The sequence below is a fragment of the Protopterus annectens genome, chromosome 8.part0 (assembly GCF_019279795.1).
Source record: "Protopterus annectens isolate FY-2018-M chromosome 8.part0, PAN1.0, whole genome shotgun sequence".
NCBI classification, from domain to species: domain Eukaryota; kingdom Metazoa; phylum Chordata; order Ceratodontiformes; family Protopteridae; genus Protopterus; species Protopterus annectens.
This window is the reverse complement of record NC_056741.1, coordinates 1,504,897,186-1,504,922,221: the sequence shown is the minus strand read 5'-3', so window position 1 is coordinate 1,504,922,221 and position 25,036 is coordinate 1,504,897,186. Positions and strand designations below refer to the sequence as shown.

The 25,036-nt window shown below is 42.3% G+C and overlaps 1 protein-coding gene across 1 annotated transcript in view; it reads right to left on the bottom strand.

The window, feature by feature from the left end:
- Nucleotides 1–25,036, bottom strand: part of ST14 (ST14 transmembrane serine protease matriptase) — a 1,989,024-nt gene that overhangs the window by 1,226,950 nt on the left and 737,038 nt on the right. The window lies entirely within an intron of this gene.

The window sequence follows — 25,036 nt, the reverse complement described above, 5'->3', positions numbered from 1 at the left end:
AAAGTGACAGGGCTTTCAGTCTGTCCATGTAAGTCATGGCTTGGAGTCCCTGCATTTTCTTAGTGAGAAACTGCTGAGGTCTCTCCAGCTGCTGCAGGTGTCTGGTGAGGTACATGCAAAAGGGTGCATGATACTTCATTAGTGGTCTGATGAGGGTCGAGTACAGTGGATTTGTAACATCGCTTGACTTGGATGCTATGCCCTTCCTTATGAGGTACACTATTGTAGAAGGCTTTCTTACTACTGTGGAAACTTGGTGGTCAAAGTTCAGAACACTATCAACATGTGTTCCCAACTCTCACCACTGGGTTGGAACTCAGGGGGGTGCTGTCAACATTGTAATTTGTAGGGAATTCTGTTTTGCCAAAGGGAATAATAATGCAATTTTTTGCATTTAGTTTTAGACCATAGCTTTGGCACCAATCATTCATTTGTGCTGGTCCTTATTGCAATATGTTGACATTAAGGGGGCTCAATGATTAATCCTAGTTTGAAATCAGTGAACTTGGTGAGCCAGAGGCAGTCTACTTTGCCCTTGACTTGTGAAAAATAGATGCCAAACATTAAGAGGACCAGCACATTTTAAATGCACATAAGCACAACTCGAAGCCAGCTGTAAAGTATCAAAGCTTTACTCCAAAGTTAAGTGCTTTTGTTCTGTTTTCAGAACTTCTTCAGAACTAAAAGCCTTCATTAAACCAGTTTAGCTAACTCACCAAAGGTCATACGATAAAAGTAACATGATTAAAAAGAACAAATAAACTCTCACACTGTCAAAGTGTCAATTTTAAAACTGAATTAATTGAAACAGTCTCATTTAAACCAGGGTAGTTTGTGGCATTTAACCAGAGTAGTCGTCCTGTGTATCGCAAAGGTGGTGTGTTATTCGTTCATTTATCTGTTTGAGTTCCAGGTACTGGTTGAAGTGGAGTCACCAATTTTGACTGTGCTCTATGTCGGGCGTTGCCAAATGGCTACCCATCTAGTAACATTAAGGTTAATCCCCGGCTGGGAGAGTTTCTCAATGATGCCAAAGTGGGGGATTGTGTCAAAAGTCTTGGCAAGGTCAAGACAGGTTGTGTGCAATGTCTTATCTTCATCCATGGCTTTGGTGGTATTCCCAAACAAGTCTACAAGGTTTAATAAGCATGCTCTATCCTTAAAGCCAAACTGGGTTGGGTCCAGCATTTGGAGGTCGCCTATGTCCTTGTTGATAAGGTCCTTGACAATTCTTTCCATGGCCTTGCAGATGAGCACTTACAAAGACCCCTGTGAAACCTTGACACAAATGAACTCGCCATTTTCAAAGATGTTGGGAAAAAGCCTTAAGCAAAACCTTGCATGAAGAATCTTTCTAGTTCAGAAAGTAAATATGGTGAAAAAAAATCCCATTATCCACACATTCAATATTATCTGCACATAGTAAAAGGGTTACTTGCTATGAGATAATATTTTTAAAGCCATAAATCTCAGCAATCTAACCAACAACGAAGACTTACAGTATTCTGAGGCAGAACAAAAAGTGGGGACAAAGGCTATCACCAGAAGTACCTCTTGAACATCTGTGGCTGTGTGAAGTACATGCATATACATGAACAAAGTCATGAAACATTTAACAAACACAATGAGTCCTCTTACCATCACAAATAACTCGGTAAGCTGACAAAAAAATCTGAGAAACTGGTAAACACACTGCAAATATTTAGAAAGTACCACTGACAAAAAATATACAGCTACTTTACATCAGATCAGCAAAACTAGAAAAAGAAAAATATTGCAGTAATGCTTTTGAAATTACATTAAAAGCTCCTTTGGTGTTACAGATATTAAGCCCTCCTTATATCCCTGGCAATCACACAAAAACTGGAGTTAAAGGGGGAGCCAGAACTGATGCTCCTTTGTCAGCTCCTCTCTCTTTTGGGAGGGAGTATGGATCTAGGTGATCAGTCTCACTATGGAATCCCTGGTGGTGACTGCAGATCCCATGAACAGCATTAATATCAAGAGGGATAGAATTGACCCTTAGGGACTGTGTCGCTTACTAAACCCTTTGCACTACTGGACATGCACAGTGGGGTTAGGTCCTGAAAGCACACAACCTACTTGCTTCAGAGAGGTAAAAGCACTGCTCTTGGTTCTTAATTTCAACACTTACAAACAGATCATATGGCTCTCAACTACCAGGGAACAAATGGCTTAAGGAGTGTATTGAGAGGAATCTGTGATGGCCACCAAATTAGGGTGAAAAGTTGTGCAGCAAAGAAAAGGTTAGAATATGCAAATGCCTGATGAAAATGAGGAAAAGTGGAGGGTTAGTTATGTTAAGACAAACAAGAAACTACCAAACCAAACAAAGTACAGTTGTGTACACTTACCATAAATGTAGATGTTCAAGTGTATTCACTGTTGCAGTCATCACATTTGGGTCATCTGCTTGCAGTAGCCCTCAGTCGGCCTGATTATCAAAGTCTTGGGTCCTGCTTCGGTTGCTGTCTCATCTTCTGTAAAGTCAGGGGTATAAAGCATGCAGCCGACGCCATTACATCAGTTTTTCCTGCCCCAGATGTCAGGTGCCCCCCCTTAAGGGGAAGCAATTATATATATATATATATATATATATATATATATATATATATATATATATATATATATATATATATATATATATATATATATATATATATATATTAATCTATTAATCCGCGGTGGTGGTGCTGCGGTAGCATTGTCGTCTCAAAGTAAGACGCTCTCCTGTTCGATTCTCAGCTAGAGCTTCTGAGTGGAGCCATGCGTGAATGGGCATACCTGCGTGAATGGGCATACCTTCGTTGAAGGTTGTGCGTCAGGGCTGGTAACTCGGCATGTAAAAATCAACCACCAATTATTAGCGGACCTGAGTTCCGCTGTGGCGACCCCTAACCGGGAAAAGCCGAAAGACACAGCATATTATATATATATATATATATATATATATATATATATATATATACATACATACACACGCACATATACATATATATAGATACACACACACAACACAAGGTTATACCACCAATAAAAAAGCAAATACACCAAAAAGCTTTTAAGCATAGTAAAGGAGAAAAAGAAGTTATGTACTCACCATAACGTTCCATGTGAGTTATCTCACCTTTATTCTCACTGATGGGTTCGGAGCCAATCCTCGGCTCCGACATGGCCGATAGCAAAGCTCAAGGTTTGCCAGTAGTTTGAGACCAAGCCCCTTATCCCATGATGCAGTGCTGGAATTACCTCAGATCTTGTTTGCTGCGTGTATATATACTGCTGTAAGGGGAGCACTCCCCAAGAAGGAAGTATTGGACAACCAGGATAATGCTAGCCTCTAGGTCCACTGTCAGCCAGGAAGGGGATGGAGGAAGGGACGTAAGAATAAAGGCGAGATAAACAACTCACATGGAATGTTATGGTGAGTACATAACTTCTTCATGTGAAGTTGTTAAATCTCGCCGTTTATTCTCACTGATGGGTAGCGTCCCTAGCGCCTGCAATCCTCGGTGGCTCATGGGAGTATATTTTTCAGGACTGTGGAACCAAAAGAAGACCTGTCCCCGGAAGCCTTATCTACTTTGTAATGGATAATAAAGGTATGAGGCTTAGACCAAGTGGCTGCAGCACAAATGTTAAGGGGCTATTTAGCTTGAAAAGACGACGACGCAGAAAAAGCTCTGGTTGAATGAGCCTTTGCTTTGTTTGGCAAAGGTATGTTAGCATTTGCATGAACAAATGAGATACAATCAGATAACCATTTCGAAAGGGTTGCTTTAGCCACTGGTCTACCTTTTCTGGCCTCCGAAAAGGATATGAAGAGTTGATCTGATTTTCTAATATCCTTGGTTCTATCAAGATAAAATCTGAGTTATGTACGTCAAGTCTGTGCAGCATGTATTACAATTTGTTGGAATGGGTGGGAAAAAAGACTGGCAACTCAATCACCTGATTGATATTGGACTCTGAATAGACTTTAGGCAAAAAGGAGGGGTTTGTTCTGAGAGATACTCTATCAGCATGGAAAATCAGGTAAAGAAGTCTGATAGATAATGCTTGAAGTTCTGACACTTTGCAGGCAGAAGTAATGGCCACTAGAAAAATGATTTTCCAGGACAAAAATTTGAGATCACAAGATGATGCTGGTTCGAAGGGGGGAAGAATTATTTGAGATCGCATACAATTCAAATTCCAGGGAGAATAAGGGATTTTGACAGGAGGTCTCATGTGAAAAACACCTTTAAGAAAAACCTTAGATAACTTATGGGCCATAACATTTAACCCATCGAATCCAAGGTGGAAATTTGATATAGCGGCTAACTGAACCCAAACTGTGGCAGCTGCTGCTCCTTCCTTAAAAATCATTGTCAAAATGACAGAGGAACTCAGAAAGGGTAAATTGTTTGTATACTGGCCCAAACAGAAACTTTTCCACTTACTGCGATACAGTTTTCTGGTGGATGGTTTATGAGGAGACAATAGAATTTGTCTTGTGTCGTCTGGGAGTGAATGAATCCTGGCTATTTAGGGAAGTGGATCAGCCAAGCAGTCAGCTTTAGAGACTGCAATGAAGGGTGGAGGTCCCCTGACGGGTTTGTCAGGAGGTCTGGAACTGGGTCCAGGATCCATGGATCCTCCAAGCAGATGATGGTGAAGGAAAGGGAACCAAATCTGTCTAGGCCAATGGGGGGCTATGAGGATAACAGTCCTTCCCAGCAATTTTGCTTTCTGTAAAAACCTGGGTATCAATGGAATAGGTGGGAATGCATATAGAAGACCCGGAGGCCAATCGTGTATGAGTGCATTTCTTGGGGGATGTCCTTGAGGTGGTATTAGGGCAAAGTAGCTTCTGCATTTGGTGCTGATGTGACTGACAAAGAGGTTACAGCAAGGCTGGCCCCATTTGCGGAAAATCAAGTCCGCAATGTGTTCGTTGAGAGACCACTCGTGAGGCAACAGGAGTGCTCTGCTCAGCTTGTCCGCTATCACGTTGGATTTCCCCAGGATGTGCGTTGCTAACAGAAAACGCTGGGATGACACAGCCCATTGCCATACCCTGATGGCTTCTCGACAAAGGGGGTAAGACTTGGTTACACCCTGTTTGTTCAAGTACCAGACCACTGACATGTCTGTCTGAATTGCAATTGTCCCTAGAGGAAGACAGTCCTGGAAGTACTGCAATGCCAGCCAGAAGTACTGCTCTCAACTCCAGAACATTGATATGTAGATGTGACTCTTGATCCGTCCATGTGCCTTGGCCAGTCTTTCCCTGAAAATGCCCCCCCCACCCCCACCCTATCAGGGAAGCATCCATGGTCACAGTGGCTACTGGGGGGGCACAAACGGTCTTCCTATTGTGACATGAAGAGATGTCAACCATCACCGAAGGTCTCTCTTGCAAGAATTTGTGAGGAGAATCATATGGTTCATTGGTAACCTCTGGTAAGACCATTGAGCGAACAGGAGCCATTGAAGAATATGCATATGCATCCTTGCGAGTGGAATGGCTAGAATTGCTGCCGCCATCAAAGCTAGTACCTTCAGGACCTCTGCAGCTGTAGCTCTGTTCTTTAACACCAATGACTTGACGTGTTGGCGAAGAAGTGAGACCCTTTCAACTGGAAGATGTAGAGTGATGGTTGAGGTATCTAACTCTTGCTCTTATAAAGACGGTATGCTGCAATGGCGATAAGGCAGACTTTTCGAAGTTGACTGTAATACCTAAGTGGTGGCAGAGTGTGAGTAGATTGTGTTGCCTGAATCAATTGATGCCTGGTGGTAGTGGTAAGGAGCCAATTGTCTAGCTATGGAAACAACTGGAATCCTAGACGCCTCAGGTGAGCCGTGACCACTGCCATGCATTTGGTGAACACTCTGGTGGCTTATTGAGACCAAAGGGCAGGGCTCAAAACTGGTAGTGATAGGCTCCCAGCCGGAAATGCAGGTGATCTCTGGAACGTCTATCCATCTTTATGTGGTAGTACGCGTCCTTGAGATTGATGGGGCACATCCAATCGCCTTTCCCTAGGAAAGGGAAGAATGGCCTGAAGCATGACCATTCGGAACTTCTCTTTTTTTACAAATTGGTTGAGTCTGCTGACGTCCAAGATAGGTCTCCAGTCCCGTTTTCTTTGGAACAAAAAAGAATATTGAGTAAGTTCCGAATCCAACTTTTCTGCTGGGACTGGCTGGATGACTTTTTTCTAGCAACCTGCGGACCTCTATGGTTGCTTGTTCCCAGAGACTGGGTGGAACATCTGGGATTCTGTTTACAGTGGGAAGGGAAGAGAACGGTATGAAATACCCTCTGGAAATGATGCTTTGTACCCAGGCATCGGACATTATGTTTAGCCAGGCTTTTGGGTACAAAGATAAGCGACCCCCGACTGCCTCCAGAGCCAGACAGCCGGGTCTTCTTTCAGGAGCGCTGGTAGGGCTGACCAGAGAACTGGCCTCTGTCACCCTGCTGTTGCGGGCCCCCCGCCACGTGGGCGGCATCTTCCATTATAACCCCCTCTGCCTCTAGAGGGGGTTGCTCCACGTGTGTCCTGAAAGGATCCCTGTGCTTTTCGGAACCACATTTTTCCGCCCTTAGGACCCCTTGTGAGAGAGGGCCAAGTAGGGGTAGAAAAACAGACTTCAACGGCAGACAGAGTCTTGCCTTCCTGCTCACACCTGGTTAGAGCTTCCTTTACCTTTGGCCCAAACAGGGATGAGCCATCAAATGGGGTGTTGATAAAGGAAGACTTGAAAGGCTCCGCAAAGGAACAGAGACGCATCCAGGCTTGTCTACGCAGAGCAATGCCTGAACTAGCGGCTCTACTTGAACCACCAGCTGCATAAGATATGAGGCGCATGGACAAGTTCACAATCGAGTTTAGGGTAGCGAGCTGTGTGTTAACTTTGTCAGCAACCTCTACAGCTACCGTACCCTGGACAGCATCTCTTAGCTATTTCAGGAGATCTCTTTGTAATCTTGTAAAATGTGTTAAATAGTTCAGTGATCGAAGGGAAAAGGTCGCTGAACTAAACATGCGTTTCCCATATCTATCCATGGTCCTAGAATCTCTGTTAGAAGGATGGATAGATGAGGATGTCTCAGACGTTTCCTTTTTGGAGGCTGCAGCCACCACCATGGCATTAACAGGCACTCCCTTAGTCAAAATGTCTTTGTCCACTGTCGCAGAGATGAACGTATTTGGCTTCCGAGGGACAGGTTCCATGGCCTCTGGAGACTCCCACGCCTTACGAGAGATCAGCTCCATAAGCTCATTGTAGGGCAGACACCCCCAAGAAGTGGAAGGTTGAGACCCGAAAGCCTTCAAGAGTACTGACTCATCTTCAGTAGGGCTTTTGGACTGCCAACCACCCTTCTTATTAAGGATCTCTAATATCTCCGCAAAGGAGATATCCTCAGAGAGGGATCAAGGGGACCCTTCTGATCCATCCAAATCAGTGTTAGATGTCAAAGACTACTGTGGAGAGCCCAAGTTCCTCCTCTTGCACAGTCTCTTCCTAGGTACCTCCTCAGTGGGTGGATCTGGGGAGGTCTCAGAAGAGCAGGGGGAACCCTGTGGGGTTACTTGAGGCTCAGGGTCTCTACGCTTGGGTGGAAAGGTAGAAGCAGGAGCGGACACAGGCGCTTGAGGGGAGGAGGAAGCCAGACCTGATGCTGATAATGTCTTTGGAGACAGGACTCTCGTCATGGCATCAAATGCACCATGGCTCCGACGAGAAGGGGTACACTGATCCAAAGGGACCGTCCTATCCTCCCACACCGAGGCAATGGGCTCCGAGCCCGAGGTAGGAGCCGAGCTCATCCGAGCCGAAGCCCTAAGAGGAAGAGTGGACACCGTCAAATCGATACGACTATCCTCCCGGACCCAACAGGAGAGTGTCAGCTCCTAGGGTCCGCGGTTGGTGCGGAGGACATCCGAGTAGATGGAACCAATAACACCGGTGCAGGTCTCTGCTCCACAGGCTCAACAACTATCAGGTCAGGCTCCTTCAGCTCTGAAAGTCCAGTACGGCTTGGAGGAGGAGTAGTCAAGTCCGGGTTAATGGTCTTCAGCTCAGACGAAGGCATCGGAGCCGACAACAATTTAGCAAGGCCTGGTGCCCGAAGCTTCTGCACTAGCCAGTCCATATCCATATCTGAGAGGCTGACAGAAAACTTCAAGGAGTGCACCGAAGGTGCTGATTGGAGCAGGGGAGATGAGGGAATCTCGGAGACCAGCTCCAAAGCTGTGAGCTGCTCACTCCGAAAAGAAGGGACACTCGGTTCTGAGGACAGTGGAACCGATGACCCTACACGCTCCATTTTTTTTTAGTCATTTTGGATGCTTTCGAGTCACCTGAGGATTTGAAAGATTTTGAGGATCTACTAGCACCATCCTGGTCACCCAGCGCTTCGGAGAAAGGGTGCTGAAGTAAACCCCATTCCAGCAGTGTATCATGGGATAAGGGGCTTGGTCTCGAGCTACTGGCAAACCTTGAGCTTTGCTATAGGCCATGTCAGAGGCGATGATCGAGTCCGAACCCATCAGTGAGAATAAACGGCGTGATTCAACAACTTCACATTAGAGGTATAGCCAAAAGAAGTCAAGGGGCTGGAGGGAGGGTAACCAGGGATGCAACAGTGAATACACTAGCATCTACATTTATGGTAAGTGTACACAACTGTACTATGTTCTTCGTGTTTCACTGTTGCAGTCATCACATTTGGGTAAATTCCCAAAGCTAAAGACGGGAGGAGGAATTTAGTGAGCATTAGGACCAGCTATACGGCCCTGCAAGACTGCAGTGGCAAAGCCAGCTCTAGATTTAGAGAAAATTGGCAAATGGTAATGCCTGGTGAAAGTATGTACAGCACTCCAGGTAGCAGCTTCTAGGATGTCTCTGGCAGGGACACCTCTGAGAAAGGCTGTAGAGGTAGATGCAGCCCTGGTTGAATGGGGTCGAATGCCCTGCAGGATAGGTTTTCCATGGTGCTTATAGCAGAAATGAATGCAATGGCCTATCCATTTAGAAATGGTTTGCTCTGAAGTAGCCTTCCCATCTGCCCCTGCAGCAAATGCCACCAGCAGTTCAGATTTCCTTTGAGGTTTAGTCCTGTCCAAGTAAAATCTAAGTTGTCTGTGCACATCTAAGGAGTGCAGTATCCGTTCCCCTTTGTTCCATGGATTAGAAAAGAAGGCTGGCAAATGAATGGACTGAATAACAGCCACACTGGATACCACCATGGGAATGGTCCTGAGGGACACCCTATCCGCATGAAAGATGATGAAAGGCTCCACGGCCATAAGGGCCTGCAATTCAAATACCCTTCTTGCTGAAGTGACTGTAAAAGGAAAGCTGTTTTCCAAGAAAGGAATTTTAACTCTGCAGTTGCAGCTGGCTCAAAAGGAGGAAGAGTGAATTTTCCCAATACAGAAGTTAAGGTCCCAGGCTGGAGTTGGGGCTCTCCTGGGTGGTCTTACGTTTTTGGCCCCTCTGAGGAACTGCTTGAGTAGTGCGTTAGAAAAGTAGAAAAGAGGGGTGGTTCCGTGTTGTAATGAGCTGAAATGGCTGAGGCATGAATTTTGATGGAGGAAAAGGAAAGGCCCTTGTGAAGCATCTCAGTTAAGTATTGAATAATCTGAGGTAAATTGGGCGCTGCTGTGGCCATCCCTTGAGTTTGGTTCCAGGCACAGAACCTTTTCCATTTTTCAGCATAAGATTTTCTAGTACTAGGCCTCCTTGCCTCCAAAATGACATCCAACACTTGTTTACTGAGGGATGGTAATGGAGAGATTAGGTAATTAGCCAGGCTGCCAGGTTCAGGGTTTGAAGCTGGGGGTGCAGAATCTGGCTCTCCTGCTGTGACAGCAGGGTAGTGGTCTGAGGCAGGTGCCATGGGGCTAGCTGTGACACTGTGCAGGAGGGGGTACCAGTGCTGGCGTGGCCAGTCTGGTGCAATCAGTATCATCCTTGGTTTGTCCTGTTTGACCTTTAGTAGTACTTTGGAGAGGAGAGGCAGAGGAGGAAAGGAATAAACTGATAGGTTTTTCCTGCTGAAGGCCAGAGCATCCACTTTCCAAGCTTGTTTGTGGGGAGTCCTTGTGCAGAATTTGTCCAATTGGTAGTTCTGGGGGAGGCAAACAGGTCTATATCTGGGCTCTCCCATTTGTTGAGCAACAAGTTGAAAGTCTTTGGTTCCAGTTTCCACTTGTGTGGGTCCATGAGATTTCTGCTTAGTTCATCTGCCAGTGTATTTAGTTTTCCTGGCAGGAATTGAGCCTGTAGATGCACTTGGTAGCTCAAGGCTGTGTTCCACAGAGCCATGGCAAGTCTGCAGATGGGGTAGGAATGGATACCCCCCCTGCTTGTTTATGTACCACATCACAGTGGCGTTGTCCGTCTTTTCCATCAACTGCCCTGAAAGAATGTGGTCCTTGAAGGCTGTCAGAGCATTCTGTACAGCTAACATTTCTTTTTGACTGATATGCAGGTGCATTTGACTTGGGTTCCATTTGCCCTGAATGCACTTCCCTGCCAGGTGAGCCCCCCATGCACAGTCTGATGAATCTGTTAGGGTTTGGGTGGCAGGGGGTAGTCCCTTGTTTTGGTGGCAGGCCTCTGCCCACCAAAGGAATTCCAACCATAGGCAATGTATGATAGGAGTCATTGCTTCTAGATCCTAAGAATGTTGACACCATAGGTTTTTTAGGCTCCATTGTAGTTTCCTCATATGCAGTCTTGCATATGGAATTAGTAGAATGCACAAGGCCATGAACCACTAGGCTTGCAGTATTTACCTTGCAGATTAGCAGGGTTTTGTGGTCACCAGTTTGAAGTAAGTTGTCAAATGAATTTGTTTCTCTGGAGTGAGGAAAGCCATCTGGGAAGTTGTGATCAAGCTTGCTCCCAGGAATATAATTTGTTGACAGGGTACCACATGATTTCTTTTCGTTTATGGTGCATCCCAGACAAGTTAACTTTTGTACAAATACCAGATGATTCAGAAGTATGTCCTGGCTTTCTGCCCGAAGAAGACAATCATCCAGGTATGGGTATATTTGAATATTTCTTTGCCTATAAAATGCAATGACTGCAGCTAGGCACTTGGTTAATATACCCTGGGCGCAGTAGATAAGACAAAGGGCAGTGCATAGAACTGATAGTGCATGCAGCCTGCTTTGAAGCGTAGGTATTTTCTGCAAGATTGGGATGTGCAGGTAGACTTCCTTTAAATCCAGTGTTGCAAACCAGGCATCTTTGCCTATCATGGGAAGCAACTGGTGAAGAGTTAGCATCTTGAATTTTGGAATCACCAAAAAGGTGAAAGGTCAAGGATAGGACTCCAGGAGTTGTCTTTTTTGGGTACCAGAAAAAGTCTCGAGTAGAAACCTTGTCCCGTTTCCTCTTCTGGTAGTCTGAATAGCCTTTAATCTTGAGAGTATTTGCTTTTGAGCCTCTGCCCACTGATTTGGGGGTAGATCTGGTGGAAGTGAAATCTGTATCCTTGGGAAACTATGCTTAAAACCAATTTGTCCTGGGTAATGAGTTCCCAGTTTTTGCTTGCAGACCAATCTTACCCCCCAAAGGAGCAGTCAGTTGAGAAGTGCTTGGAAGTTTTAAAGTTAAGTGATTAGGACAGCTTACCATAGGGTGGAGTCTTACTATTCCCTGATGTGGAAGTGGGAGCACCCCACTGCTTAGTCCTGTGCACAGCCTGGGACTGAAGTCTGGGTGTTCTGCTGGTTCGGGGTTCGAACTGAGAAGGCCTGGAAGAGGCAGGAAAGGACCAATTTTTTGACGCCCAATGCCTACTAAATCGTGGAGGCTGCACTTGTAAGAAATATTTAACAGTTTGCATAGATTTAGCTTTCTCCTCCATCATTTTAAGAACTTCTGCTTTGTTGCCAAACAGGCGGTCCTGATTTAAGGGAGCATTCAGCAATTTAGTTTTAACATGATCTGGAAAAGAGTGCCAAGCATGCCTTCTAAGTATAGACCCGGTGACAGCAGCCCTGCAAGATGCCTCCAGTGAATCAAAACCACACTGCAAAGTAAGTTTTCCAATCTGTTCAGCAGAATGCATTAAATCCTGTAAATCCTTATTTTCAGCACAATCAGGAATCAACATAATTTTCTGTTTAAGCAATCCAATAATATGCTGCTGATACTAGAGCACATGAAACTGGCAATTTAAGGCCCTGATGGCCAAAGTTGCAGAGGTGTATACCTTCTTACCCTATCTACCCAGGACCCTGGAATCTCTATCAGAGGGGGTAGGATTTTAGGTAGTAGTAGCCTTAATGCCCTTGGGTCCCTGTAAAATGGTCTCGGGATCTGATGTAGGATTTTTTAAAAAGGAACTTATAAGAATCAGGAACCCCGTAATATCTATCAGGTTTTCTGGGAGCAGGAGGTAGAGAGTCAAGGGCCAAGCTAGATTCCAAAAAGGCATCATCAACAATATCCAGCACAGGAGGAATAGCTAAAGGCCTGTGTTGTGGCAGGAGTAAGAAATCTCTAAGCCTCTTTTTAAAATCGGAGTAATCATGACTTTCCCATTGAAAATGCTCCCTAAGAGTATGCAAGGTTTCACCAAAAGAAAAATCCTCTGGGGAGAAGCGGAGGGAATAGAGTCCTCTGCATCAGAATCCTCATAGGTAGATAAGGGCAAATCCTAGTCATCAGAGGAGACAAATTTCAGAGTCTTGGTCAGAAGTACCATAAGCAAATTCAGTCCTAGGTCTTTTAGAGGGGGAAGGTTGGCTTCCCCTGATTAAAGTAATAAGGTCTTTAGCCATTCTTATTTGTTTTTTAGGCATAGAGGCCTGACCATGTGGTCTGTGCATCAGTTTCCTAGGCCTGGTTTGAGTTTTAGACCTTGAAGAAGAAAAAGATGTCGTCGATTTAATATGCGAGTCAGTAGGCCTGAATACACCCTCAGAAGCTGGTGCCTGCACAGCGGCTCCGGACACATCTGAGGTAGACACATCCACAGGTTCCACAGTTGAAGCATCTCGCGGCATACCGGACTCTGAATGGGTCTCAGTAGAGGCCTGCGAATCTGAAGTAGTGGGTATCAGGGGCTGCGAAGGCACCTCACTGAGTATCGGCGAACAGGCAACTAGCTTAGGAGAAGCGTCGCCAGCAGCTTTGGACCTAGGGGGCTTGTCTCGGTCTTTATCTTTGCGTTTTTTCGGAATGTCTGTAGTCAGGTGGCTTACCAAACACATATCTGGATAACTGAACAAAGTACCAAAATATTTAGAAGTGAAAATATACAGACGACGAATAGTTCATGGTTTAAATAAGGCACAAAACCTACAGCAAGGTATGTCGTGGTCAGGACCTAGGTAAGGAATACAGTATGAATGAAAATCTTTATGTGGTATTTGCTTTCCACAAGAAATACAATTACTGACTTTTACTGGCATCGGTTTAGAGCAAGGAAAAACTTTCCCCAATGGGGTACTTATCTTTAGTTGAAGACTTTGGTTCTGAAACTCGAAAACGAAAATTTCAGGAGTGGGCTGACCGGTACTTGCGAACTGCTTCTGCTTTGGGCACCGCACGGCAAGAAAGACTGATGTAATGGCGTTGGCTGCATGCTTTATACCCCCCGACGACCTGACGTCACGAAAGATGAGACAGCAACCGACGCAGGACCCAAGACTTCGATAATCAGGCCGACTGAGGACTACTGCAAGCAGATAACCCAAATGTAATGACTGCAACAATGAAACATGAAGAACATCAGAAGCTGCTAGCAAACAAGCTCCCATGTACTCGGACTATTTTTCCTAACTCAGTAATAAGATGCAGCATTACATTAACCAATTATCCTCCATTCCTTCTTCATTCCTATGGAACTACCTTGTGTTTAAAACACACATTCTTCCACTACACCACTGTTCTGATGCCAAAAACTCTATGGAAAATCTTCTACACACATTCACAACCCAGTGCTGCCTCTAGTACCTTTTATACTGTTCACCCCTTTTCAAAATGTCACAGAAGAATACTTTCCTAACATCCACCAATTCACCATCTTAATTTCCACTTCAGCCCCTTTTCCTGCACAATCTCATTTGAAAGTTACTATTGTAATGTACTACCATGATTTCCCTTTAGGTAATTAAATGTCACGCCTTGTTCTCTCCTCTCTTCATTTCTTGCTTTCGTCCAGGTTGTACATTTTAATCTTCCACACCATCTTTCTACAAGTGTCCCAAAGCAAACCCATACAAGGTGTGTTTCTCTACTCTGCAAAGCTGTCATCAATCTTTAATCTTGCAGAAACATGAAGTAGCCCTTTCTGTAATATCACAAAATGTTTTGCTGGTTTTCCTGTTATGCAGCCCTGGATCCCTGATCTTATCAAGCTGTCTTTTATGCTATAAAGCAAGTTTAAATACTATGCTTAATCACTCCTTGAATAGTTCAATAAAGTAAAATATGCCACATAAAATCCAAAACTTTAATTGAATTTCCCACTTATAATTAAGCAATGCGTCAGGAAAAAGAAGGAATTCAAGTGACCTGAAAGCAAAGTAGAGTAGAGTTCCACCAAGATAGCAGTAAGGCCTAAAGAAAAAGAGAATGATGGGAAAAAGCACAAGAGACAGATGTAACCAGCCACATCCTGAGAATTCCTTCACAGCCAGTTAGAGTGGTCAACCTGGCTGATAAGTGGCACCCACATCAAGTAGAGAAAAATTAAAACAATAAAACCTTGTAAATTATCAGGAAACCCAGTGGAGACTATGCAGCATAAAAATGAAATGATCAAGAGAAAACAGCTATTAAGCTGGGTGCCCGGTCTATACCAGCTGCTGGGACTCAACATTACTACAAAGCAACCCTAGTTAAAAGACTCTGCAGAAATGCAAGCCGAAAAACACTATTGCATGATTTACAGCAGCAAGTCCTCAGGTGAAAGCAGCAATAATCTTCAGCAAAAGGCACCATCTAGTCCTAGGTCCACCTTTTCACAATGGCTTCCCAGTTTTAGACTGCCTTATTATAATTTATACTTGGAACCTCATAGCAATTAACTTGCTGTCATCAACATATTTACTAGTATGGAGACTCATTTTTTTAAATTTATGTGCATTGCATTGTATTTTACATTGTGTGTGGAAACCAAGTTGCCACACATCTCTCCTGTTATCTAACACTGACAAGTATATTCTTATCCTAATCATGTAGTGTTCTTTACAGATCCTGATAGCCTGTCGAGTTCCCTCACACCCGCAAAAAATTTCAAGATCCTGGTCATCTTCCTCTGTAAGCATATTAGGTCATTAGCTTTCAGAAGGCATGTGCTGTACAATAATTTGAACTAGAAGAGAAAGTGAAGAGGGTTGTGGCTACCTGTGTAACAGGGTTGGTACAACTATGCTGGATGAGAGACGTACTCCAGTTACAACACAGTTGTGAAAAGTGGCACTGCTAACGAAAACACTTACAAAAACAGTAACATTTGAGCTATTACCTGCAGTTTCTGATACAGTCTGGTTATTTTTGTTCTAAGGCTGCGGACTGAGAAGCAGTGCTTTCACTTCTGGCAAAAGCAAGACAGCAAAACAGGTTTGTATCAATATATTTCAACTGCTTATAGTGCAGTGGCCAACACCTGAGAGTGCTGTCTTGTTACTGTTATATAGAACTGTGCAACGCATACAGCTGAGATCCACAAAGTCTAATGCACTACTTCAAACTACATGGAGAGGACTATTCTGTGACTTGGAGGGGGTGAATCTAGCACTGTAAGGTACATTCAGCCTGTGACTTTCCACTTGTGGGAAGAAAGAGGAACATTAACCTACCTGGCCTTAAGGCAGTATGAGGATGAAAGCAGCTCTCATGACTAAAGACTGATCTAGTCCACTTCTGCCAGCAGTCACTTCACTTTGGCAACCAATACTAGAAACAAAGTATTGCGTGCAGAGACATTTTTTTTTATAGTAAAACAGAAGGCATTTTTAAATATTCCAAAACACTGACATCTTAAAATATTTTACAATGAGCTAATTAGAAGCATAATTAATGTTATATATATATATATATATATATATATATATATATATATATATATATATATCTGAAATAAAACAATCAATTAACCTGGTTATCCTCTTCTAATACCTTCTCACTTTATTGTACTAAAACTACATCTTCCAGTTAGCGCAACCAAATTACTATTAATCACTACTACTCTGTTAGCACTCAAACTTGCACATCTCCCCCTAATACCTCACTCTGTTGTATTTCTTAAATTACTCCTGCTTTACACACCACTAACTGTTAAGTCTCATTAAATTTACAAGCCTTGTACTGTTTGTAAATATTAATACAATATACCGATTACTATGCAATGTATTCACAAACTGCATTATAAAATTTATTTTAAATATTGATAATATTAAATATGATACCTTGGAGCTTTTCTCGCTGGGTCTATAATGAAATAGGGGACCTGTGCACCCAGTCAGACTTTCCTGGTGTACACACGTCAACAAATAAATTAATTAAAATAACCCCAAACTGAAGCTGGTAGTAAAGACTGCACACTATTAATCCTTCCAAGCCCACAGCAACTTGTCATGGCTATCTGCCGCATACCCAATATAGTAGGCAGGCTATGGACTGTTTACTTAAGTAATTTCATTACTTCACTTTTCCCCACCTTTTTAACTAGGCTGGTCATAAAGCTAGACATACGGTCTGCTCCCAGATGTTTTATTTTTAGCAGGTGTCTCAATATCAAAGCATGAGACACCAATAAATGCAGCAATGCCTACACTTAAGATAAAACAAAGCACCAATGATGGAAAAAATACAGTTAAGTATTAAAAACTACGAACAAATAGTTCATCTGATAAATGCCTTCTGAATAATAACAGTCTTGAGGACCATCTTAAAATATAGCAAAAAAAAAAAAAATACATATCCATATCTCATAAGGTAGAGGGTTTCAAAATGGTGCCAATTAAGAAAAGGAAAGACCCCAAAAGTTCGAGAATTATCCTGATAACATGAATTTAAAAGACAGAATAGTCTTAGGTATGTGCCACCACAAATGTCTGCGCAAGAAAATAGAAAAGCATGACAGAGCCTGACCTTGAGTAGTATTTTGCGTCCACCAAGTATACCTAGATACCAAGGGAAAAAATTGGCTAAGAGATGTCATTCGAAGCGGATCCAGTGTGTCGGCCTTGCATGAGATGGTAAATAGGACTACCTGTTTCACCATGGATGCCCTTACCCCTCATATCAGGGGGTCTCTGTATTTTGGTTAAAGCAAATGCAGCCCCTAAACTGTCATTTTAGGCAGTCTCCCCCCACTGGACACAAACCCAAACTTTGAAAACATATAGCAGCACTAGTCACTGCTACGAGTGTAAACAGATGCCAAAACTTGAGGTCCTCCTGCAACTTCCACACATTTATATCTGTGTAGTTACAGAAACACTGTTTACATACTATGACAGCACTCCTATACCAAGATTTAGCACTTACACCTTTAGGATCATGGGTTACTGTGGGAAGAGTACCAATATTTGTCAAAAACTCATCATCTCATGTCAAATTACCACAACCTTAACTTGAAGTTCTTGGAGATGCAAATCACCTTTAAATCCAACTATTACTTCACTACTTGCTACAGATACAATAATGGTCTTCCAAAGATCTAGGGATTTAGCTTAATACCACTGAGAGGTTAAATATCAAACCAAGTGACTTTTTGCTAGGTGACTTAACTACCGAAGCATTGACTAGCACACTTACATCCAAAAAAACAAATATTCTCAGTGTTTCCTATACTTTAACTCCAATGCAATGGAACAAACTAAAAATATACACTAGAAGGTCTAATACCCTTGACTTGATATCTGCTAACCTAGCTCCACCTCTAAACTATCATGCATCTACACATCTCTGAAAGCCAAAAATCAGTTACTTTCCCTCTCAGGCTTAATGGTACCACTCCAGCACCAAATAAAACCATCCTGATGGACTTCTCCAGGGCAATCTTAATTCACCTTGCACAAAAACACATGCAAGCTTCCAACAATCCCCCACAAATGGGCCAAACAGAGCTGCCACGTTCGTATTCAATTTTTACAAGCTTTATATGTAACAGAAAGAAAATAATGAAAAGTAGTAAGAAATCCCCATCCCCCTACCTTAAGACCATAATGAAACATGCCAGCAAGGAACTTACCACTTTTAGAAAATGTAAATCAAGAATACAAACTTAATGTCACTGCAAATACCAACGTAAACTACAAATCTTTCTTCAGTTATGTCAGGGATTTAAGGAATAGTGTTCAATAATGCATTCAGCTCATTCATCCTATCAGAATTCCAAACTTTAAGGACATAGCCAATACACTGGCAGACAAAGTTAGTATCAACTTGACCCCAACTACCCACAATGCTCCACCCGGTATCAATGAAAATTTAGTTTACCATGAAATCACCATGGGAAAAATCTCAGACTCCCTGCAAAAGGCTAAAAATAATGTTACTATGGGCCTAGACAACATATCAGGTTGTATTCTCATCAGTACCAACTTATGCACTATCTGAGCTTCTACTTAAACTAATCAACCTAAGCCTATCCCATGGGGTTTGCTTGGAGAACAGTCACTATGACTCAGTTACACAAGGGTGACCCCACTACAGACCCAAGTAATATTCCATCAGCCTTATATGAAAAGGCATGGACCACACAGCAGCACTCATTTATGCAGACATAAGGAACTTAACTGAGCTGGGACCACTTTTTTTTTTTTTTTTTTTTACTTTTTATTTTGAAGGGCAGGTCTGAAAAGGTTATAGGCTATGGACAGTGGTCACTATGTGCTCGCTGATTTTAACCTGGCCAAGGGTTCTGACACTATTCCCCATGACGGTATTACTGAAAAGTTGGATGAACAAACTAAACATTATACGGCTCACTGAGGTGCAAACTGGCTACCAACAGACCCAAGCAGTGAGAACTGCTGGTTCCTTCCCTGAAGAAAAAAAAATGCAAGTAACAGAATACCATATGGCTCAGGGATGGTTCTCACCTTGTTTTTATTTTGCAGACTTCCAAGCCAATATCACTTGAGACAAACTACGTTTGATGATGACTGCTAGTTAGGCACTTATCTGCTCATCCATTGCTACAAACTGCTCCAAAAAGGATAGGAATATGCATGTTTTCAGTGCACCAGTTGCAGTCTCAATTTAAAAAGACCCATCACAGTAGCTTTCAGTAAAAAAAAGTCTGTTCTCATATGTTTTAAGTGGGACTCCTCTACAGACAGACATGGTCATAGTAGACTTTGGTACTTAAGTGGAAAACTCTCACTTAATACAGGATTATGTTTCCACTATACTCAGGAAATCATTTTAACTGTCCCAGTTAACTTCCAAAGGAATACATTCAAATCCCAAGAAGTAATCTTACCAGTGTGCTCTTCCTTTAGCAAACCCATCAAATACACTGCTCCCTTTAGTATGCAGAAATCCAAGCATATCACACAACATGTATGGTGTCACTTTTCAGGTCATTAAAGATCCAATACTATTAGACAACCTATTTCTTTGCAAAGCCAGTGGTTCTAACAAACACTTGTATCAGGAACCTAAATTTACACCAAAGCAGCAAAATTCACTGGAGGGATAGGCTCTTAAACCTGATGCATTACCAGGCAATGGAATAAATTAACACTACAGGTCAAGCAAAGTACTTTTTGTCTACCTTTAAGGTTAGTCTTGCCGACTGGATGGGTAGACAAATTTATACAAACATGTATAGACCTGTTTAACTTGAGGTGGACACTAAGTACTCATTAAGGGTGGCAAAAACTTTTAAGTATGTCTACTTAATGGCGTACATAGCTAGGATTATTACAGCACCTGCTTATTCTTGTTCCTATAAATGACCACGGCTAAACACTCTTAAAAATAAGTCTGAGTTGGGTGACACTCCTTAAAAAGGAAAGTGATTTCATATGTGCTGCTTGAACCTTGCATACACTGAAACATTTAGAATACTAGCCAAACTGTAGAGCCTATTAAAAATTAAGGCTACTTCCCCCATGATAAATTAAGGGAGAAGACAAAGAATCACAGGATCTCACAGTCAAATGAATGCTTGCAGCATTCATCTCGTCAGGTCTAAGCTTCAGCTTGCTACTTGCCCTCCAAAACAAAATACTCTCAATGATGTCTAATATTAATATTTATTATTTCTTTATATTTTTGTTTACCAGGAAAGTGAGTGGGCAGAGGTCCAGGAAGAAATGTTCCATTTTACAGAATGAGCAGAAGGCATTTATACATAATAAATGTACATTCACACATGCATACTATGACAGTTAATGAAAAATAATAAATACACATACATAGCAAAGTAAATGAACACACAGAATTTTAATGATATAACAGTTAATGAAAACATGACAATTAAATGAATACAGTAAAATATTAGCTCAAATTAAGCTTGTAAGAGTCATTACTTTCAAATGGAATCATCTGAAAATAGCAATAGAGTAGACTACAATTAAGTATAGGATGAAGATAGTTTTAAATTATGAGACAGTATTGAAGAGTTCCAGGTAAAGGTGAGATTCGATAGTAGTGGAGAGGGGCAGATGATAGTAACAGCTGTATTATGTCCCGTTACATAAGAAAGTGGGGACAGTTAAAGGTTTGGAGAGTATCCGGGAACATTACATGTACAGAGCTGGCAACAGACTAGGTAAGACTGAGATTTAAATTATTTTAGGGAGTGTGCTTGTCGCACTGCTAATGGAATGGAGGTCCAGGATTTAGTGAGTTGGTAGGACAGTTGTGATTTGCCAGCAGAATTCTTGGGTTTGGATACATGTAATAGGTATTTACCTGATGAATGTAGTGGCCTAGAAGAGTTATACATTTGTATGAGGTTTAAAATGGATGGACATTTGTTAGCTTTATACACAATGTTATGGATTTGTGGAAGTTGTGAAGAGGTCAGAAAATTCCAGCCACTGTAATTCCATTAGGTCAGCACAGTAGTGGGTTATATTTTAAAGGCTGCCAGCAAATCATGCTATTTTGTAGTAACATTGCTCAAGTATTTTTAGCAAGGTCACTTGAATGTTAAGGATGGGAGCAGAAATAAAAATAATTATGTCCAAAGAAAAGGAGAGGTACCTTTTCTTTTCATCTGTACATGAATGGCAACCCAATTTCTCATTCTTATGATGTTTCCCAAAAGGCAGACTGTATATATGTATCTATATATGTGTACATATACAGTAAATAAGTCATAATATAGCCTGGGGGAACTCTGCAACTAAGAGGGTGTTTTAAGGAAGAATTAATCCCAGTAACTATTTGATCATCCTGAAAAATGAAGCAACTACAGTGTTAATGCCAGAGAAGTTGCAGAGAAGCTACAATGACACTGGTTCATACTGAAGTAGCAGAATGCATATCACTACATTCAACTGTTGAACCACATCATGGTCACCACTCAACAAAAGGTATGAGCGCTCTCTCTTGTAGGCACACAGACATGAGGACTACCATGACGGTGAACTCTGTTGCTGAAGGAGGTGTGGGCTGCTGCCCAGCCTCTTGATCCTCTACATTACCCCTCATTTCAGGGTATCAATCAGATCGAACCCAAGGCTCTTCTGCTGTTCCTCAAACTAGCTCCCCTCTAAAGTCATGAACTAATGGCACCAAAGGAGGCTCTGAGTTTGAGATAAGACTGGTGCCTTGGATGGCTTTGATTAGGACTGCCAAGAGTGTGGACAGACACCATCATAAAGACTGGACTAGAGAAAAAATGGTATGACTTTCTAGGACTGGGGCAATGCCTGCCACCTATCAAATCAGCAGTAAAATACAAAGTAACAGTAAGGAAGCAAGTAGACCTCCCTCTCTGTTCACCTTAATGAATGGGGGCGTGTATGTGCTCTTCCTCTGTTTTAAGATTTGGTTGTATGTTTACTTAGGGGATTGTCATAGGCTTTAAAGGGTGAAAAAGCTTGGCCCCCACATACAGGTCTGACTGCTGTGATTCATGGAGGCAAATTTCAGAAGTGAAATCTAACCTTTCATTCAGCCGTATTTCTTTAAGGAACACTATTTCCTGACAACTGTGCTCAGCCACCTTCTTTGATCACTCAGTCGTAACATGGCAGCCTGTTTCCAAATAGTCTGACTTCAAGGAGTAGGACTGGTTATAGGCATAGTGCTTAAATCATCAACCCATTTTTCGATATGTGGTGGGGTTGTCGTGTCAACTGCTGCCTCCTCTTGAGACAGTGCTACTTTCCTACCTTCTATAAAAGCCACGACTGTCAATAGGACTTCTCTCACACAATCTATCCATCCTTTTGCTGGATATCCTCATTTCCTCCTGCTTTTGCTGGTCTTTCCCAAATCTTCACCAATCATTTTCGTTCCTGCATGCATGTCCAAACCACAGGAATTTGTTCTCTGATGTTCTCTTCCATTGGAGCTATTTCAGCTTCTGATCTGATGTCATTTTTTCGTCTACCCCAATGTGCATCCTGCCACCCATCACAGACACTTCATCAATATCTCAACTACTCTGCCTTCAATGTTAACTTGTTCCACTATTTACACTACTTACCCTTCTATCTTAATTTTCAGCTTCTTGACTTTCTGCATTTGCAGCTCTGACAACTGTCTTGTTCATACTGTCACATACCATGTGCCTTCAGTTTTGCATTACAATCCCCTATCATTTGCTGAAGTTCCATGTCAGACTCTGCTTGTAGTGCTGCATCACCTGCATAAATCAAATTTGCTAATCTGCCACCCTCGAGCAGTTTCCTAATGTTGTCCATCAAAAGTATGAACAGGAATGGGCTCAGAGCTGAACCCTGATACACAACCACTCCCTAAAGAAGCCCCTCAGAGTCCATACACTGGCTATACTTGAGTCATTAGGTCCCTCTACATAGCCTACACTAAAATCTACCAGTTTCCTGGACTTTAAACCACTGCAGGACAGCCAAAAATATTCTTGGAATCCTGTCATATGCTTTATCCAAGACCAGGAATTCCCAGTTGGACTCTTTTCTCATCTCCTGCTTCTTCTATATTAACGTCTCGCTATAAACAATGGGTCAGTTATGCTTTCTACATCTGGCTTTGATGTCCTGTGGACTGGTGAGCATACTGTTGATGGCATCCACTATGAATGGTGTCTGACCACTTATCTTTTTTCCTTTCTGGCTTTGCCTTGCAACCTGATGAGTTTTTTGTGCTACTAACTCACTTTGCAGAAACGGGTTAAATACATCTGATGCCCTTTTGTTACTACTGCAACTGTTCTCAACCTCTGTCAGCCACCCAGTACTCCTCCTTTGCCTGGTCAGTCATTTCTATCATCCACGTTTTACTGCACTCTTCCTTTCTTTTAATGACTTACCAAACTTCAGCATTCTTTCGTGACCTTACAGCCTTGTCTGACAACTGCTTAAAGCGGACTGTGGCCACAAGTATTTCATGCTCTGGGTCAACTGTTTCACTGGTGATGACAATGCAATCTCAGACTCTTTCCCAATGCCCCTTCATTATTAGAAAGAAATCTATCAGAGTTGTGCATTGGCCATTCTTTTATTTATTCTTGTGAAAGTGTCTCTTGCTAAACTACAGGCTGGCCACCATCATGCTATTCGCCAAACGAGGTCTAAAATGTCACTAGAAAAACATCCTGGCAAATTAAATTGATAGCTGATGAATATCCAGGTTTAAATGGGGCTACTAATATAAATGCGTAAAGTCAAATCTGATGATGTCAACAGTAATTAGCTATGTTTTTAAAATTTAGATTGTAAATTAATTTATTGCATTAACTATCAATTATTTCATTAGCTGTAAACTGTTACTGAATGGTATTTAAACGGAGTGCATTTGTGGGTAATTGTTGCTTCTGAAGAAGTCCTGTTGGATGAAAAGCAAAGAGATAAAGTGTGTATGTCTGAATATAGCTCCCTTGGTTTTTATTCTAGTTCGTGTTTTTTCTAGTTACAGTTTTGTTTTTACCACATATATCTTTTTTGTTTTTAAGTCTAAAATGTCCTCTACTTCTTCATATCCTGTTCAGTCTGCCCCAATACAAGCATTTAGGACCCCCTCCCTCTACTATCAGCACCAACCCATGTTGTCCTACTTTATGTAGTAGGCCCTGCATGAAACTCTTGCCTTTACTTACTCTCTTCCTCACCCTCATAACCCTACTGTGTAACATAGGCTGAGAGTATGAATACTCCCTTATCTTTAGACCAAGTCTGACTGACATGCGTCTATCATGAATTCTGATTATACCCATCACTGTCTTCAGAAGACTCTCCCTCACCACTATTCTCTCTCATATTCTAGTCTGTCATTCCCAAGTTGTAGACTCTAGATCACAATCCAGTGCCTTTGCTGCACTGCCCTTCCACCTTGACTTCTGGATACATAAATGTACAATATCCCTCCTATCATCATAGCATCCACTTTTAAGTGGTGGTCTCACACTGAACCTACATTCGAAGTACCAATCCTTAAGTTCACATTTGTTAAGCTGACTGGTTTTAAGTTCATCTTTCATTCAGCAGAGCTATCCCACGTAACCTAGGCTAGGCAACTGGACACCAACCAGCCAGTAGCGTATTGGTTGTTCTAAACTCTTCCCCACATAAGAACCGCTAAGACCATGTGCTGCTGCCCGATTCAATTTTCGGTGTACTCTGGTACAGTGCTTAAAAAAATACTACAAAAATAATGTATGTGATTAATAAAGGACTTCTACTGGATGCATGGATTGGTAAGCTTGCTTTGTTTTGCTTTACTAAGACCATTAAGAAAATTACAATTTCATAAAAGAACGGCTTTCATACTTTTCACTGCCAAAGAGGAGTTGCCAGAGTGAAACTCTGGCTATCTGGACAATGCTGCAAAAACATTTTCCTTCCAAGGCAGTACAGGCAGTGCCTGTGAAAGCCCT